Here is a 14686-nt window from a genome sequence, read left to right as displayed (position 1 = left end):
GCTACTTGATCCTGGTCAGCTGCACGCAGAGCTGTTGGTTTTCATTCTGGGCAGCTAATCAGTGAGTGATGTACAGCTGGAGCACCGGGTGAATTACAATTAACTACTGTAGCTGGTGGGATAAATGTGGAATCCGAGGAACCGTGAACATACCATAATCCTAACATTTACCCGAATGTTAACCCCGACCTTACGACCACACTGAGTAGAATTTTTACGATTGTAACATCTTTTAAATCCATTAGGCATGACTTTTTGTTTGTAAATTTTTTTTACACATTTCCGGTGCTTTCAGCTTTGCTATGCAGTGTCTTTTTTGATACTACCACGGGAGGTTACCTTAGAATGCAGCTGTATTCTTAAATTCACGTGATAATGCAATCTGGCAAAACCATCTTGTCAGGCTTCAAGCTGTAACTTGTGGCTGAACACACAGTAGTTTGGACCAATCAGCGTCTTATGGGGAACTACTGGAAGCTAGAGACAGCAGCCAACAGCGTGGTTTAGATGTGACGACCAGTGAAAGAAGCACCTTTTTTTGGTCGAAAAACAACAATTTGCCGCTCCTCAAGAGGTTAGCATAGATGCTGCTTATAAGGTTGTCTAGGCATTATACTGTAAAATGGAACAGAGTAATGTTTTATATCAAGTAATCAAGGCACCACAGCTCAGATTTATTGCATTACAAATCCATTGGTGGGTTATATTGCAGCCAAAGCCCAGAGCTGTTGAGCTCAACCTCCGATTGGTCAACAGATGCAGCTCAAGGCATCATGGGACTGCCAGTGGACGGCTAACAATCTTGCTAACATCGACGATAACTGTTTTCAATACGGAAAATAGATAAATAATCATGTAAGACGTTTGGTGTTGGATTTATCATTATTGATTTATTCTATACGGTCTCCAAAAAGACAACACAGTTCAAGGCTGGATTACAAAGCTGTAGAAAGGGACACAATCACACCGGAGCCCTCAGTAGCACAATGTTATCCGCAAAAAAATAAGTCTGTAACATGCAGCTCTTTGTAGAGATAGGAAGTATTTTGTATATTGCATATTTGGTGTTGCATACGATGTTGTTAGGTAGTAAATGTAATAACATCACAAATTTCACATAAATCCTTTTAGTGATGAGTTCTGTTAATAGTGATATATTGTGATATATTTGCTATAACACGTTTTTATTTTGGACAAGTGTTTATTGCCATAATTTTAATCATTAGCTATCATTTTACATTACACATGTGGCAGTTGCATGTCCAGTTTCTTTGCTTTTGTTCTACGCTATGTTCACATAACAATTTCCGATGTAGAATATACATATTATTAATGCAAAATTTGTTTCTACAACCTCTTATGGCAGACTATAACCAAAAGATTTATTTTTTTTAAAGGCAGAAACATATGCTAGTGAGTTACATTAAACAGGACAGGTGGAGGAACTTTTGTCCTGAAATATATAGAAGGCTGGAAAGAGAGTATTGACAGCCAGAAATTTCTGTTAGTGTTGTGATTATAAAGTCATTCATACTGACCGAAACTCCCTTACAGATATGTGATGGTCATTTCACTTGTGAGGCAGTTAAAATTTTATTTATGGGACCTTTAAGCTGTAGCCAGGACAAATCACTGCGGTGAGAGACGGTTCACTGGCTGAGTAGGCGAAGGCTTCAACACTTGACCCTCTTCTTGGGATCATCGCGGGGCCTCAACCTCAACCCAACCTGGAGCAGGGAAAGAGGAAGGGCAGAAAAAGGTGTCAGTATCATGTAGTGTGACATGCCATGTCCAATAACAACGAGCAACATAACATCATTTAACCTTTACAACACATGTATTGATCCATCTGGTTGTTATCACCCTGCGATCACAGCTCAGGGCTCGGCTCAGCTCAGCTTCAGGGGCTGTTTGAATCCAGCCTGCAATATTACCGGGAGACAAAGAGATCTGCGCCTTCTGTTTTTTTAACCCCTGTCCTTGGATCATCCTTTTCCCCGGACCACTTTGTCAGTGGAGCAGTGGGAAGATGTGTCAATGGCTGTTTACTTGCGATGGCTAAATATACAATGGGAGGTATGAGATATAATCTTGGCACAGTGGAGTAGAATGATTAAGAAAAAACGCCCACACAATCCTCTGATGATTTTCCAGTGATGCAATGAGAGTCTCTATACTCATTCTGAACATGTAAAGATGTGTTTTTTATGTCAGAGAAGATAATATGCACAATAACCTAATCAAGTGTTTTTTTGTCTTTATAACATATTCCCATAATAGATGCAGCTTCAAAGCGCATATTAATGAACACGACCATTGATGTTCGCTCTCTTCACCTATTTAAAAGAATCAAATGGCATTCTGCATTTAAATCAGAGCAAGACACGTTTAATACTTAGAATAAGTATAAAACCATAATATCAGCTACAGTGGAGAGAAGTTGACTCCCTCCCTCAGGAGACATGCACCCAGATGGATTCACATACACCCAGATGGCCTAAGTTGACAGTCTGTTCTATCTAAAGCTGTTGCTCAACAGTTCACCTTATTGCATATACACTGCGTGGCATCTTTCACTTGTAGGCTAGGAAATCTGAGGTCTATAGGCCTACAACATAGATGAATGCTTTGTGGATGTGTGACTGATGTACAGTATCTTGTACTTAATTCAAGACTATAATTATAAAACAAAGAAAAGGATATTGGTAATACAGAACACTGCCTTTATTTATACATGCACTGAGAGCAGTGACTATCACAAGAAAAATAATTGTCCCCTGATAATTGAGTAATCTACACCCCTCCCCCGAACAGTGATTGCCAGATCATAGCTTAGCAGCAGTACCTAGGCATGACATGCCTGTCAAGGTTTGGATTTCTCCACACACCAAAGAGGTGTGCATAGGGCAGACGTACGAGAGATACTCAGCATGTAAAGACCTCAGAAGGTGGTGTCCTTTTTATAATCATAAGAACATTTAAAGCCATAATCTCAAAGGCAAAAATGTGAGAAATTAATGAATAAGTTTGTCTACTCAAATGTGAGCCGCAGTCATTAGCATGTCCAGCTAACCTGCTGCAGTAACATAGCATTAGTGTACTTCCCAGGGCAAGGTATGAGTCATTAACAAACTGCATTATTTTGTGAGGTTTCAGGTTTAAAGGTCCAGACTGTAGGATTTAGTGGCATCTAGTGGTGAGGTTGCAGGTTGTAACCAACTGAACACCCCTCACCTTGCGGAAAATGCGAAAGCTCTTCACTAGAGCCAGTGTTTGATTTGTCAATTCGGGGTTACTGTAGAAATGTAGACTAAATGATAGTCTCTGTACGTGTATAAGGCTCATTCTGTGGTAACAAAAAACACAACAACTCTCTCTAGGAAAATGTACACTAACAAAAACATAATTATTAATATTATATATTATTATATTACACCACGTCTGCCCCTTAATCCACCTAAATCCTACACACTGGACCTTTAAGTTAATAAAAAGCCCTGTTAATGACCAGCACAACTATTGTATCAGAGCCTAGCCTATTTACCCACTTGAAGTAAGCAGTTACCCATTACATTTATCACATAACACATTGGCCAGTCATCTTAAGAGCTGTTTCTCTAGCAATATTACAAGATTTTGAAAAAGAGTCAGCTTGAAATGTTAAAAAGTCAGCTGGAGGTGACATTTTGATGAGCTGAGTCAAAGAGCTAACCTTAGCACGCTTGCTATACAGGAGCTAGCTATTGCCTATAAACTTCCGCTGACAGTGTCGATGGTCGCCAGCCCGAAAGAGGAAACTGCATTGTTTCAATAATTAATACGAGTTTTGTGTGACCGTTATTGTAAACTGCATATGTGCCGTGTGAGACCAGAAAGCTCAACAGGTACAACTAAGAGAGGCAGTGATTACAAAAAGGTCAAACACAGTAGCTGAGGTTAAAGTGATATCCGGTGAAGTTGTGATTTTCGTGTTGTAATGATGGCTTTATTCATAGGAACAAACACCGAAGGCAAATGTTCACAGGGAAGAAAAATATGTCCAAGCAGCATCTTGTAGACTATAGTCAAGCCTCTTCCAATTAATAAGAGAAAAAGACCAATGAGCATGAAAAGAGCACAATGACAGAGCCAGAGCCAGAGTTATCAAATTTGCCGTGAACACTGATAATAGATATGTATGCTAAGGAAAATGGTGCTTTAATAGAGTTTTTAACTGTAGATCTAGAATAGAAAATTGGACATACATTCTAATTGAATACCTGGTTGAAAATGCACCCGGCACACCGTTATAAATCATCTGGAATCAGTTTTCTCGAACTCCTCTCTCCCTCTCACCCACTTTACAAACACAGAGCAAGGCTTTTTCAGCCTCTGATAAGTGTTAATAAATTACCTGAATTTGAAAATTAATGGCTAGCCGCCTGCTTCAGGGAGATATCATTGTGTTTCATGAATATTTTGATTTTGTGATTAGATCAAAATGCTGTGAATTCCTAAACAGCCCCCATGCCCAAGCTCCACTGATCATAAACTCTTCCCTTCTTTAAAAAAAATCCATTCCATGCAAATGTGCTGATATGGAATAATTAGAATGAGTTTTGCCAGTATTTTTCTGCCGTAACATTTGCATGACTTTAGATCTCACCCGACTGATCTGCTCCAAGCTGAGGGAAAATGTATGTTTTTGTGCGGCTCCCCCAAAATTTACCTTGCCAGGCGAGATAATGGCTTATATTGTGATGTTAAAGAGGCTTGTATTTACAAAAAGAAACAAAGGCAGGCAGTTGCCAGTCCTGGAGGACATTGATTAGGCTCTTCCTGTCATTTCCTATTCACACGCTGTATCAGTGGCATTCCAGCTCATCTGCTTTTGTGCGTGATAGGGATCAAATAGATTTCCACACATTGTCACAACATTTCCAGGTGTGAGGAAGGGAAAGCGTGAATAGCCGTGCAAACTTTGACTTAATAACATATTCTTGCACTGTCTCCCTTCCTGCACATGAAGCCTCCCAGTCTGTTTGCCTGGCTCTCCCCCACTCTCACATCATTACTGCTCAGAAATATGAAAACACATGCCCGCAATCATATACCAAGACACACACAGACAGAAGGTTCGAAATTAAATAATTTATCTCACATCTCTACAAAAACACACTGAACAGTTGTATTACGCTCCTGCCACAACCAAAGCATTATGTGCAGCATTCGTATTTTGTTTGGATACATTTTTTTTTTTGCCTCTTTTACTCTGGTGTTGGCACTTTTACACTCTCTAGTTGGCACACAGGAATGTGTGTGGTGCAGGAAAATAACATATACACTATGTGAAGTCGTGCAACTTCAGATCTTAGTTAGCCAAAGTGTGCTTTCAAACATAGAGGGAAGCTGATGGCTGTATGTGTTTGTGTGTCTGTTTATGTGTGTGTGTTGGGGGGGGGGCTGGGGTGTGTGTGTGTGTACGTGCATGCACATGAATGTGTGTGCCCGGCAGCTGCACAGGGCCCCAGGGACAGGCCTGTGTAGATTGGGTCTCCTCAACCCACAGCTCATTAGTGGAGAGTGAAAGGAATCCACACAGATGGCTGTCAACGTTCAAAAAAGTCGGCTGCGTGAGACATGTCAATTGAGGTTTAAGTTCCTTCTGCTCATTTCTGTGACATTGCAGTATTCAAGCAATATTTGTTTATTCTACCCAAAAAGTACAAAAACACAGAAGCCTGGTGACATCTGAAAATGTGTTTTCTAATGAGCGCTCAGACTACTGAACAGGAGCCTGCACTTGTCATTCATCACCACAAATTACTCGTTCTAACTTGACATGTTTTCAGTGCTACAGATGACGGGCTTGTCTGTTCTGCAAACACTGAGAATGGTGTGCGTTTAAACTGGAAATATGGCATTGAACAGTCCAGCAAGACGCCATGGAAAATCAATTAGATTGTTTACCTGTCAAAGTTGGAATGGAGGCCGCGCCACTGTAACGGTCGCTCATCATTTTCACTCCAGCACTGTCACCTGCTCTCCTCCTGTTATTCAATTAATACAATTGAATACACAGTTGTGATATAGTGTCTTTTTACAGCAGGGGGTTTATTTGACCGTGCACGCTCTCATTATATGGAATACCGTAACCGTATGGAAACCTGCCCTTGAACCTCATGAAAGTAGAAAGGTTTGAACTGGCAAGATAAAAGCACTTGAAAATGTGAGATATTTTCTGCCGTGACCATAGGCCAGCAGTAAACACAAAATACATACAGCTTTAAAGGAAACCCTGCATAAGACTGCTGTAATTCAAATTAACCTTGCACAACCTACTACATTTTCTAACATATCGAGCACTGAAAAACAAAAATAAAAAGGTTGAACGTACATCTTTAGACAGATTTGTGCTCTTATACATGCTCTGCATTAGCACTAACAACGCTGTCGAGATACTTGAGGTCACAGTGGGAGAAATGTACAGCGGCTAGAGGAAACTATTAGATCTATAAAATGTGTCTCCAGCCAGCAGGAAGAACTGCAGCAACTGTACAAATTTACAGCAGCAACAACAGTCACGTCAGGTACGCCAACAAAACCAACTTGTAGAACAAACTGTTTGCGGATTAGGAGAGATTTTTAAAAAAAAGTTGGTGAGGGAGAAGTTGACTCGCTCATTCACTGGGGTGTGGATTAAAAGTTGCTCTCGACCGGAGATGCTACTTTTCAGTAATTGTACATAACAGCAATCTGAACACCACTTGAGCTGACCTACTTATGGGGCTCAGAAACTTTTTATCCTGCAGCCAAGTCTAAAAATAACCCTGTGGCCAGTTTTAGATTCATCTCAATGGTAACCCTGACAGTTTTACAGAGTGCCAGTGACAGAGTCCTGTTAAGCAGCAGCAGGCTGCAACAGCTTAAATGCTGTTCACCCCATCACCGGACTCTCCTTTCACTCCTCGTGAAATATCCTAACTCTGCTTGAAAAATTAGAGCACAATTAAATGGCATGAGCATGCATTTATTTTTTTAGTGCTTAATATGGTATATATATTAGTATATTAGTAATAGTATCACTATGTTACGCAACTGAAAGCTCAATAATTGAAACACCAAAAAGAGAATGCAGAATCTTTGCATTTCATGTTTAGCTACAGTTGCTTATTGAGCTTAGCGCGAGAGATCAATGTGAAGTAGCTCCCCTTTAATCATTTACTGTGAATGGCAGTAAAATGATTCTCTGAACAAATTGGTTTCATGTCCAGGCAAAATCACATGGAGTTTTTGTGTTCTCTTTTCTTTCCGTCCTTTTCTTGTTCTTCTTTTTTTTTTTGTGCTTGTGTGTCATTGTGAAGACATTCTCTCTTGCCGTACGCATCGCTCCTTTAAGATGATTTGGAATTAGAGGCTTTTCATACAGCACATATTATGTAGCTTGGTGGGACTCCATTAGCCTGAATCAAAGAGGACAGCAGCCTGCGTGGAGCCACACAATAACGTGGCAGCCTGTGTTTCAGCAAATAAATAACAAATCCGCCGCTTACTGTACCAGCCAATGCAAACTAACTAATTAAAAGATGAAAAGGGGGGGCGACGGCTTCCTTGCATTTTGAGGATGCTTTTTTCATAGAATGGTAACACTGGAGTCTTGAATGCTCGGCCAAAATGAGCGTGACGCTAATAAGGATCTAGAGCAGCTAACAGTCTCGATTTTGGGGCGTACAAGAGGGTGCCCGACCATAATCTGCTGCTGGTGGAGAGAGTGCAATTAGGGCCAAAATGTTGTCCCTGAACTGACACTGGCCTGTGGGAAGACTAAACTGGCTTTTTTTTTTCTCATGAATTCGTGGTCCCTTCCCCTCACCACCTCATCTCCTCCAGTATTCCTCCTCTCCTCTCGGAGCATCTTGGGAGCGTTGAGCTCAGACAGCGGGATTAGTCAAGGATCCATCTTGAGACGCAGATAATGTTTTTTTGCGCGCAGACTCCCCTGCTCTCCGCTGGCTTCTGCTTCACTGATTAGAACTCAAAACTCCACCAGAAATGGCTATTTGTTCTTAAGCTGTTTTTTCCCCCACCCTTTGTTGAGCTGTTTTTGTCAGCCATCCCTCTAATTCAGCGCAATAACGAGTCACAAGTAGGTCAAGACAATGCTGCAGCCGGCAGTGTCTCGGTCTCGGAGCCGACTGACAGCAACATGGTAGAGCCACAGGGCTGTTTAAATATGCCCTCTGGTCGTTCCCTCTCACACCGTCTAAATGGCTGGAAGTGGGTGGTGCTGCTACAAGTTCTCTTCCTCCACAATGCAAACCAATTTCAGGGCTTGTTTGAGCAGCAGAGCCTTTTACCTAACACGCACAACTTTTCCGAGCAGCATAAGTTCAGCGCGCAGTTTTTCTTATGGCGTTTGAGTAACACACTCCTTAACAGTTGTGCACTTGTAGTTGAGGGAGTGTGTGTGCGCTCGCCGCCTCACCTGCCTGTCATTGTGAGTGACAGGGGAAGTGGGGGGGCGTTCAGGAGCCCAGCAGCTGGCTTCACACCTGCACAATCGCACACGCACTTCCATTGGGGACCATCGCGCTCCCCTCCTTCTCTGTTAGCATGCAGTGACACTTTACAAATAATTTATTTGTTCGCTCTTGTTTTGCCATTTCCTTCTGGCGATTTGTTGTTGCAATAATTTATATCCAAAACAGCACAGATAGAAATATACCGGGAAGGAAAGCTAACACAGTCTCATATGACAGGTGACTTGTCTCTGCACCTCATTATGTGAAGTACTAAAGTAAAGCAGTAAAGATAAAGCACACTACATACGTTTAAAGAGGCAGGATTTGGCCCCCACTGACATTCCTGTTTAGTCTCCATTTAAACTTTCACAATTATTCAAATCAAGCAAGTTGACATTTAAATATTAATAGTTTCCACTTACGCACATGAAACAATTACGTGTTTTGTGTGATTGTCAAGAGGGGTGAAAAAGAGCCTCGGTTTCCACTGTCACACACGCAGACACACACATGCACACACACACACACACACACACACACACACACACAGCGCCGAGGCAGGGCCCGAGCAAATTTAATTTAGAGACATTCTCTCCTTCCCTCCACATCCTGGGCTTTTAAGACACTGAAGTGACTGTTCTTCGCCCGTGTAAAAGAACCCCATTATCAAAGCATTAAGATATGATTAAACTGACATTTTCTTAAGAAAACGAAAAGAGTTGGGAATAAAGGGAAGGAGAGAACTACATATTCCAGATCTTATCAGGAGGGGAGGTGGGAGGGGAGGTGGGGGGGGTGTACATACTGATCTTTGAAGGAGCTTATTACAGAGCAAGCTAAGAAGACAAGCACAGTGGTGTACTGATCAGAGGTATGCAAGCCAAATGCACCTGCTAGATTTCACTATCATTCGCAGAGTGTCAGTCAGTGTTGAGGCCCCTGACTGACGCCGGTGCAACCTGAACACTTCTGAGGGCACGCTGCAAAAAGTATCCAGCTTAAGAAGCCATTTAGTCCAGCACTGAGTCCGCTAGCAGTAAAGCTTTTTTTTCTAGAGAACTGATGAATGTGACACCTGACCATGGAATTATCAGGTTCAGTGGTTTTGAGAGTTTCAGTTTATAGTTTTAATATCCGGGATAGCAAATAGCGTTTTCTATCAGTGGATTTCTGATAGATGCTCGTAATTCTAAGAAATGTGATTTAATACACAAAATCCATGTAATTAGGCTACTGAGGGTAGCTATGTGCTACTTGTGCGTTGGCAAAGACCACAGTTAAGCTAGCCTACATGTTTTTTATTTCACACTCGAAAGCATCTGGTCACATCAAAGATTTTCGAGATTTCAATTGACCATGCAATCCATTAAGTTTAGCTAACAATGCTAATCAAAACAATGAACAAACATTTAAGAATGTTTCTACTAATTTGCTTATTTTATCTCTTTGTGTCACGTAAATTTGTTTGTTTGCTAATATCCCTCGTCTGCTGTTGTTCTTTCCTAATCTTTTCTGCCAGTCGACGTCTGAGCTCCCATGAAAGCCATAAAATCACATCTGTTGGTGTCGCTAATACGTAAGGCAGCAAGTTTCAATCACAAAAAAATAAATTTTCAATGTAATGAGTATCATTTAAATTGATTATTTAATTAGACTAAAAAAACAAGTTTTTCAAAATAACTATGCACCATATTCGCTTGTTAATGACAGTGACAATGACTGCACTTCCCCACCAAGCCACCATGGTGCGCAGCAGATTATCGTGCTAACAATGCCTGTTGAGAGCATACGAGCTGCGAAGGTGACGTGAGCCCATCTGCAGGAAGAAGCAATTTTATGCATCATCAGCTAATATAATCATTTTAAAATATATTGAATAGAATGTAGTAGTATGGCTAAATCACCATGCTGCCAAAAAATAACACTGTCTACAAGCCCGGGTAGTTTCAGTTTCAAGAAATAAAAACAGTTTCAGCCAGCACAAGCTCTGCTGCTACTGAACATGATAGCTTTGCAACCAGACCCTGTGCTGCTGAGTGTGAGGTGACCACAATCCCAACACTACCACACCTGGACAGTCCAGAGGAGGAGCAGCATGGGGCAGGGGCTGCTTAAACAGAATGAAGGGAAGTCTCTGCATCCCTCCTTCTCTCTCTCTAACCAGTTAGACAGAAACATTTCTTAAGAGCAGTTCCTGAATGGTGCCATCAAGTACTGTTGCATTAATTGTATATAAAAAAAAATGCTGATACTACTATTAATACTGGATAATTGATAACAGCTGCTGCTAAGTACCAATATTGCGTCCGCTTTGACGCAGAAGATTCAACCAATGGACTGAACAAAATGCAGTGTGGGTACGACTGTGAATGTGTTTTATTCTATTGAGGGGTAGAAGTTAATCAAGTCAGACACATCTTTTGTTTTCAGGTAACATTCAGTTAACAACACCACTACCACTCCCCCAGAGAGCGCTCCACAAATACCTGTAGCTGTGCAGTGTGGCGGTGCGAGTATGGTACACAGAGGACCAAACCACTTTGAGACATATGAGATACAGTATACAGTATAAAGGGGGGACCCATTTAAAATGATTTGTTTGCAATGATATGGGGAAATTACTCTCAAGTAGTTGGCATCTGTATCAGTGTCAATGTTTTCAATGAAATCATCACTTTAGATTGAGGGACATTTCATCAGCTCCTTTAAGTCTGAGCGCAGTGAGGACACACAATAAATTGGGAGAACATGATGTTCATTCTGTGTCATTCCAGTTAGCATAGCTGAGAAATGAATTTGGAAACGGATCCTTTTTTCTTTGTTCAAAATGAAGGACTGTTAATGCATTGGATTTAAAATAAATGTACATAAACTGTTTCTAACGTATCAAACGTAATTGCCATGGAAATAAATTATTACAAAAAAATGATAGAAGCTTATAATTCTCAGGTCACAGAGTGTCTTCATCATTCCAGAGTCAAGAAAAGGTGATTTGTATTAGAAGCATTAGAACTCAGCATCTTGACTGCTAAGGCTGTCACGTAATGTCTTACAAAATGGGACTTTAAAATCAAGACTCCACTAAATGACTTTGTTAATATGAATATTTTTTGCAGTGCTGACCAGGGAGTGGAAGCAGCACCCCCTTCTATTCGTCTGTCATCGTCCCCACGGACAAAATAAAGCCTACAGTAGATACGGGGCTTGGGGGTGGTGTGCATGAATGTCAGGATTTTCTTCTGAGGCTCCCAACTGAAGCGGAGGTATGCTCAGCATGTGATGTGAAATCTGTGTAATTTTTTGAAAGGCATCACATAATCAGAAGGAGTCAAAAGCTTTCTGGCAGTAATTGCCTTTTGGCCACAGACTGGATGTACAACACTTTGCAATCTTTCCCTGCAGAGATTTCTAACAAATAAAACCCAAGAGTGAACTCTGTTCTTTGCTGCTGAAATTTGCATTCGTCTGTCTGTATTTACATATTAACTGAGTCACTGTGTTGTGGATTTCAAATCGCAATTTAACTAACACGCTATCTACCATGCATCATCCTCCTAACTTGGTTTTAAAGTCCAGAATAAAGCGTAGAAGAAAAGCTTTTTTTTTATTTAAGTAGCAGAAGTTTTTACAGGCGAAGTCTTCAGTGTGAGTCTGACTGGCTCGATTACATTTGTGTTTTAGATTTCTCCATCTAAGAGGAGATGGGAAATGGAATCTTTATGTACTGTACATCTATCCACTTGATGCGGAGCCGGCTGCCATGTTGCACGAGGAAAACAAGCAATATACTGTCAAAAGATCTGAACCGAGATATAACAGAGACATTTTGATTTATAGTCTGATCAGCTCTCTTCTGCGTGAGCCGCATGATACACTCTCACTCACTTTCCTTTTAATTATCCCATCCTTTTCCTCTCTCACAGTCCACTTTCATTTATTTTTTTTTTATTTCTTTCGCACAACCTTTTATTTCTCTTTTTTCTCATTTGCTCAACTTCTCTTCCTGCTGCCACACCCCACCTCCTACACCCAGCGGATGCTCCCATCAGGGGTCTGGTTTGAGCTGCATCATCATCCAACCATCGAGAAAGAGCAAAAGTGGAGGGGGCTAAGGGAAAGACAGCATCAGCTAAGTAATCAAAAGGAATCAGTGAGCAACATAACATAAAACAAAACTCCCCCTTCCCCAACCAAGACTCTTTTTTCCTCCCCTGTTTCGCAGTTTGGTCGGGAGAGAGGGGAGGAGAAGGGGGAGATAACATGTGCATTGGTGTGTTGAGTGGCACGATGTGTAGCGTTGTTGCTGATTTTCACAGCTTCACTCAACACACTCCTGCTGAGTTAATAATTCTGACCTCTGCTTAATTAAAATAACAGACCATCCTCCACTGAGAAAAAAACGAAGCAGTTTGAGAATTATTCTAACTAATCGCTAATTAAGATTTAGCAAAAAACAACAAGAAACCTGTCTAGGAAGATGTATCTATTTTTAGAGGATATTCTTAGGAAGGAGCAGCTGTGTGTGGACACTCACACTAAGCAAAAGAGAAGTTACAGTTCCTCTTGAGGGAGCGATGTTACTGCTGCTCTAGTAAACTAAGAGGAATCTAGTCAAACTAGTGCACACGATGCTGTACTTCAATTAACATGAGTGTGGTGCAGAAACAAATCCCTTAAAATGGCTAACCCGACAAGAAAATAATCACATTGACAAGTGCTTATTTAGAATCTGAGGGTAATGCAGCCTTTTTTGAGGAACGAGTCATAGCATTGCTCCATTAATTGCTCATTTTGTAGTGCTGCACTTTTGACCAAGTAAGGTGAACGGGGCCAGAAACACAGTCACAACAAAATGATTGTGCTGTAATAACTGCGTCTTCTCTCTAGTCTTGAATCTTGGCCCCTGCTGCCGTGAGGGCTGTAATTCTGCAGCAAGGAGTGTTAAGAGGATATCATTATCATGTGTTTTCCGAGTAAGCTGCAGATTTGGTTAAATATAGTAGCGTTTTTTGTTTCCCCTCCTTTTCAGTTTTGCATTAAAGCTGGGTCAAGCCGACCCCTCCCATGGCAATTCTTTTCAAACGGAGCTGCCAAAGCGCCTCCTCTGCCACAAATGTAGCCAATATCGATGCCATGCTCAAAAACTGATTGAAAAGAGACTTACATGTTTCAAAGCATGCTGGGAGCTGGGGGCCAGGCGAAAGCCCAAAGTATTAGAGCTGAGATAGTCACCAGTATGCTATAAAAAGGCAGCATATGCCCACAAGTCCGACAGTGCACCAATCAGTGCTTGTTGTGATTCTGGAGATTTTTTGCATATGAAAATATTTATTTGCTATTCTTTGTTGTGCTTATATTTTCTAAAAATATCTCTTTCTCATAAGGACAAAAATTGCAATGCAGAAATAACAAAACATGAAACTGAATAAAAGATAGCTTTAGTGTGATTGAATTTAAAAAGGAATATTATTTTTTTTCTTTTGAATGAAACTGTCACATTTTACTTATGATCTGCTTTGATAGTCTGTGTCATCCCTTTCACGTCCTCCTTTCAGGTAATTAGGTCACAGCACTGAAAACATTTGCGATCATCATCTTTACTTCAAATAAAAAAAGGATTTTGAAGGACACAGCAGAGCTGGTAGCTGAGTAAAAGGCATGACTCTGCTGACTAAATTAATTAATGAAAGTGTGATTTTATGAATCACATTTTAGACTCTAATATTCAAAGATCTCTTCTCAAAGTATCAACAGCAGATTGGTGAAAAGACATTTTTAATTAGTCTAAGCGAATGAGTAAGAAGTGTCTTGATTTTTTCAGCTGATATCCGTAGTTTATCAGAAGATGATAAAGAAGAAAAACCCCATTCATCCAAATCCCCAAAGAGTCCCATTGTTATCTCAATATACTGTTCGTCTCTAAATCTGAGAGCATAATAGAAATTCTGTGGTGAAGTGTGGAGCTGCGCACTACGTTTGCATATTTATTCAGCTGTCATATCTATCTGAGCAGATCATCAGAGGAGATAAACTAAAGAGATGAGGGAATAATGGCTCTTGCTGAGAGGCTGCCGAATGATACAAGCATATTCCTGAAAAACACCAGGAACTGGGTAAACAAAAATGTACTCTACAAAGCCATGCAATTCAAAATGAGCGGCGGTTAATGATGGTGATGATGGTGA

At 40.8% G+C, this 14686-nt stretch overlaps 1 long non-coding RNA gene across 1 annotated transcript in view; it reads right to left on the bottom strand.

Moving 5' to 3' along the window:
- Positions 1–940: 940 nt before the first annotated feature.
- Positions 941–14686, bottom strand: part of LOC311260474 — a 21541-nt gene continuing 7795 nt past the window's right edge. The window contains exon 3 of the long non-coding RNA XR_014623025.1: positions 941–1727. This is a non-coding gene — a long non-coding RNA (uncharacterized lncRNA). The remainder of the gene's footprint in view (positions 1728–14686) is intronic.

The sequence above is a fragment of the Pagrus pagrus genome, assembly GCF_965226575.1.
Source record: "Pagrus pagrus genome assembly, chromosome: 7".
Classification (NCBI taxonomy): Eukaryota; Metazoa; Chordata; class Actinopteri; order Spariformes; family Sparidae; genus Pagrus; species Pagrus pagrus.
The sequence above is the reverse complement of the archived record's forward strand: the minus strand, read 5'-3'. Positions and strand labels throughout refer to the sequence as shown.